The sequence below is a fragment of the Ipomoea triloba genome, chromosome 10, assembly GCF_003576645.1.
Source record: "Ipomoea triloba cultivar NCNSP0323 chromosome 10, ASM357664v1".
In the NCBI taxonomy this organism is placed as follows: domain Eukaryota; kingdom Viridiplantae; phylum Streptophyta; class Magnoliopsida; order Solanales; family Convolvulaceae; genus Ipomoea; species Ipomoea triloba.
In genome coordinates this window covers 11,231,800-11,237,409 of record NC_044925.1, presented here as the reverse complement: position 1 = coordinate 11,237,409, position 5,610 = coordinate 11,231,800, and the positions used below count along the sequence as shown (strand labels likewise).

The 5,610-nt window shown below is 34.0% G+C and overlaps 1 long non-coding RNA gene across 1 annotated transcript; it reads left to right on the top strand.

Annotated features, from left to right (window-relative positions):
• The first annotated feature begins 1,615 nt into the window (after positions 1–1,615).
• Positions 1,616–4,154, top strand: LOC116033524. Its single transcript, XR_004100864.1, has 5 exons — positions 1,616–1,644; positions 1,900–2,079; positions 2,159–2,209; positions 3,047–3,228; positions 3,360–4,154. It is a non-coding gene; the product is annotated as an uncharacterized LOC116033524 (long non-coding RNA).
• The last annotated feature ends 1,456 nt before the right edge of the window (positions 4,155–5,610 follow it).

Genomic DNA, 5,610 nt, shown 5'->3' with positions numbered 1-5,610 from the left:
TCCGTGGTTCTTGGTTAATTGAACGTTTGTATCAAAAGGTGTATTAGCCAATTGATTATCATCCTTGTTAAACTTTTCAAGGATTTTATCAACGTAATGATATTGGCTCAACACAAGACCATCAGGTCTTTTAATGATTTTAATCCCGAGGATTAAATCAGTCAAACCCATATCCTTCATGACAAATCTTGCATTTAACATGTTCTTGGTGGATTTGATCATTCGATCATTACTACCAATGATGAGTATATCATCCACATATAAACAAAGAATGACGTAGCCATCTACCGTTTCCTTAACATAGATACATTTGTCACTTTCGTTTATTTTGAACCCATTAGTTAACATCGAGTGGTCAAACTTCTCGTGCCATTGCTTAGGCGCTTGTTTCAAACCATATAGCGATTTAACTAACTTACATACTTTCTTTCCTTGGCCTGGAACCACAAACCCTTCGGGTTGGTCCATGTAGATTTCCTCATCTAACTCACCATTTAAGAAAGCTGTTTTTACATCCATTTGATGAACTTCCAAATTCCGCAATGCGGCTATGGCAAGGATCATCCTAATGGAATTTATTCTCGTCACAGGAGAATACGTATCAAAGTAATCAAGGCCTTCTCGTTGCCTGTAACCCTTGATTACAAGTCTAGCCTTATACTTCTCGATGGAACCATCTGGTTTCATTTTCCTTTTAAAGACCCACTTGGATCCTAAAGGTTTACAACCCGGAGGAAGATCAACAAGTTCCCAAGTGTGATTCTGTAGGATAGAATCCACTTCACTTTTGATGGCTTCCTTCCACATAGGACCTTCCGTAGAAGTTACAGCTTCTCGAAAAGTCCTGGGTTCGTTCTCTATCAAACAAGATAGAAAATCCGGTCCATTTTCTATCAAACAAGTTAGAGTGTTCGAATCATACTCTAATAAGTAAGTCAGAAAATCAGGACCAAATGATTTTTCAACTCTCGCCCGTTTACTACGTCTCGGCTCAAGCTCGTCAGCAACATCACCCTCTCGAAGTGATGTACCTGGTTCGTCCATCTCTCGAAGTGACAAAATCGGTCCGTCAACCTCTCGAAGTGACATACTAGGTATGTTAACCTCTCGAAGTAACGTACTTGATCTGTCGACCTCTCGAAGTGACGCACTGGGTCTCTCGACTTCTCGAAGTGACGTGCTTGGTCTTTCATTAGACCTACAAGGAAATACATTTTCAAAGAAACTTGCATTCTTTGATTCGATTATAGTATTCTTATGTACGTCCGGATTTTGGGACTCGTGTACTAAGAACCTATAAGCACTACTATTGTGTGCATATCCAATAAAGATACAATCCACCGTCTTTGGACCTATCTTTATTTTCTTTGGTGTTGGAACCAAAACTTTGGCAAGACACCCCCACACTTTGAGGTATTTGTAGGAAGGTTTCCTACCTTTCCACAGCTCATAAGGAGTCTTATCGAGCTTCTTGTGAGGTACCTTATTCAAAAGGTAGTTACTTGTCAAAATCGCCTCACCCCACATGCTTTGAGGTAGGCCCGAACTTATAAGCATCGCATTCATCATCTCTTTCAATGTACGATTCTTACGTTCGGCAATACCATTCGATTGAAAATTTCGGATGTTCTCACAAACAACAAGGTGAAATGCTTGTTTGTACTTGATTTGCTTTATTGTTTTGGTTTGTTTTATTATAGCACTTGCTTAGTTAATTGCATTTAATACTTCTTCAATAACCACTACAACAAATTGATGTTTTAGCGACATATACTTAGCGGCGATTATATATAACCGCCTCTAAATGATTATTTTGAGACGGTTATAGAAACCGCCCCTAATTTAATATGGAAACCTAAATGATTAATTGTTTGCACCTCCAAATCAACGCCACTACAGTCGCTGCCACAAGCTCTGTCCTCGTCAATGCCGTCTTCATCCGCTGCGATGACGTCCGAGGAGGATGAATCGCCGCCCTAACCTCACTTCACCGCGCCATTCTCTACCCGCTTAACTCCCTCATCATCACTCACTCCGCCTCAATTTTAGCTCAAGGAGGTCTCAGCTCCTCTCTAACAAGTACCACAACTCTTCTCCCTACATCCCATTCACTATATGTTGGAATGTTTGCTGATTTAATTGATTATTTGTGTTGCAGGACACTCCCTTTCATTTCATTCCAAATCGCGACTTCACAAAGAGAACCTCTGTAAGCCCCCTGCCTCTCGCCATCTTATGCATATCCTTGATGGATCTGAATTTATATATGTTTGTGTATATGATGTTGAATCCGTAATTTAAATGAGTTCTTTGTTGAAAATCGGTATAATTTGTAGAGTTCATGAATTCTTGAGACTGTATTTTTGAATTTTTAATGCTTATCGATCCTCCATTGTTGATTGATCAGTTTCTATACATTTTTTGTTGGGAGCAATCTATTTTGCTTGTATTAGTGTAGCTAGGGCTTGCTAGATATATATAAATGCAGATTATATTTTGCTACCTTTTGCTATTATAATTTTTAAAAGAATTTTAATGGAAGATAAGCAGATATGGTGAAATATTGTATCTGTCTGTGGTCTGCCCTTGTTATGATTTCCATGTCCCTGTTTACACAAGAACATTCTTGTATATTCATGGTTAAGAAAAGAGATTGAACTCAAATTTAAGATTCTTTTTGTTTGTCAACTGACTGCAGATTACCAGCCTTTTGTTGTTGAGTTCATATAAACACACATACATATATAATCATCTATGTACCACTGCATAATAAAAATGGTAGCTGCTTGTGAGAAACTAAATACAAGAATGATTTGGCTAGACCATTAACATAGATGATTCAAGCTATGAAATTGGGCAAATTTTCTCAATTTTTAAGGATTGGTTTCAGATAATTATATCCCAACAAGGCTTTAGTGACTTTAGGATATGATGAATCCATGGTTCTGTTTTAGTATTTTACTTTTAAGAGGGCTAAGATCTCATTTCTTTTCATTTAATTCGTTTCTCTTATATTCTGTGATCTTAAACTACCATTTGCCTGCAGCAAATTGACTGTGCACAACAGTACGGTCATGGAATTGATGAGAGGATTGAGAAATCAATTAACTGAGCTCATATTTGGTTTGGCTGTTCAAGATTTGGCTCCAGTGAGCTTGGGTTTATGAATTTATATATGGTTTATCTCACAGCCTTTCAAGATACAAGCTAAAATTTAGCCCTGATAAGGTAAATTGCTATTTGTTTTCAGCAGAAGACTTAGATCTAAGATACTGGCTTTATTCTTTTCAGTTTGTCAAAATGTGAACTTCAAAAGAAAATAACATTAGCTGTTTTTCTCTATCTTCATGTCTTGATAGTCCAAGCAATTAGTCTATTGGACGATCTTGATAAAGAGCTAAACACATATGCAATGAGGGTATGAGAATGGTATGGTTGGCATTTTTCTGAGCTTGCAAAGATAGTGCAGGACAGTATCCTTTATGCCAAAACAGTGAAGTTGATGGGTAGCCGCACAAATGCTGCAAAGCTGGACTTCTCTGAGGTATGTTTCCATTCCGTTTATTATTTTATTTTTGATGATTAATGTATGGGGAACGCCTATCTTGTCCTGAGCGACGTAATTTGACTCAATTACTAAGCAATAAAGAGAAAGATGAGAAATTACAGAGAACAATAAAAAATGAGCAAATACCAATTTTGGTCCCACGACTATTATCAAAATGACAATTTTGGTCCACATGTTTAATTTCTACCAATTTTGGTCCCACGACTATTATTTTAATACCAATTTCGGTCCCACGACTATAGTTTTAGTGCCAAAATTCATGGCGTTGCCTTCCGTTTAAAACATGCCGAAATCTAGAATTTTTAAAGGTATTTTCGTCCTTTTCAACTCAATATTCAAATTTGAGCATAAATAAAGAAATTTAAGCCCTAGGATCGATCACAGTTCACAGTTTTCTCCCCCAATTAAGGTAAAATGAGGAGGAAAACTGTAAATAATTTTGATCGATCTTAGGGCTTACATCCATTTATTCATGCACAAATTGGAATATTATGTTGAAAATGACAAAAATACCCTTAACAATTTTATATTTTTAACGTATTAAATGGATGTGTGACCGGCGCGATGAATTTTGACACTAAAATAATAGTCGTGGATGAAAATTGTACTAAAACAATAGTCGTGGGACCAAAATTGATAGAAATTAAACATGTAGACCAAAATTGTCATTTTGCTAATAGTCGTGGGACCAAAATTGGTATTTGCTCAATAAAAAATATATAATGATAGAATATCAGTAAATTAGTGATCTTTTTATATATAATGATAGAATATCAGTCAATTAAAATATGAGATGTAGTGATATTTTTATCTAATTTCCGTTCTCTTTTAATTGATGATGTAGAATATTATTATTGAAATATTTTCGTTTCATTTTTAATTTCCGTTCCATTTTTAATTTAACTTTAATATTGTTTAAAATATGCCTTTACTATTGATGATGTAGAATATTGTTATTGAAATATTTCCATTTCTTTTTTGATTAAAATGCAATGATCTGATCATTTCCTTTTTCATTTTAGTCAATTATGGATAATTTTTTATTTGTAGTCAATTATTAAAATTCATTTCCTTTTATGTATTCAGTCAATTAGTAATATCATATTCATTTTCAGTCGATTATTCTTTTTTTATTTTCAGTTAATTAGTCAATTAGAATAATAGATGCTCTGATATCACTACTACAGAAAACACATTTAACGTCGGTTTTTTAGCACTTTTAACGTCGGTTAAAAATCGACGTTGATCTGGCCGACGTTGTATATAAATGATACGGCGTCGATTGTAAAAACCGACACCGTATGTATTTTTTATTTTTTAAAATAAATAAACGACGTCGGTTATTTAAAAAAACCGACGTTGTTTATTTAAAAAAAATTAAAAAAATGATACGACGTCGATTTTTAGGAAAAACCGACGGCGTATCATACATTTAATAAAAAAATAAACGACGTCGGTTAATAAGTAACCGACGTCGTTTATTTTTTAAAAAATAAAAAATATATATACGGCGTCGGTTATATGAAATAACCGACGCCGTACGTAATTAATTTAAAAATATATATATATATAAACGACGTCGGTTAGTTCTTATTAACTGACGTCGTTTTTTTTTTTAAATATTAAAAATATTTTACGAATCTACCTAAAACCTGTACAGTATATTTCCAATTCACACATAAGTTTCAGAACCTGGGTAACAAATTAACATTTATAATTCACAATTGATCAAACTAATAAAGTTCTCAATTAATCAAAGCTAATAAACATCACAACTTATCAAACTAATAAAGTATACTACAATAACTAATAAAACATTGAATATTCAACATAAATCTCACAATTCAATAACTAATAAACAACAAGTATTTAACATAAATCTCACAATTCATCAAGCTAAAGAAGTAATCTATCAACCCATTCATCAACTAAATATTGGCACCATATGTCTCTAACTTCATCAATTTCTTTTTTATTGTATGGCAATCTTCCTTGTCTCTCCAAAATCTATAAAGTTTAAAAGAGAATGAAAAGAATTAATA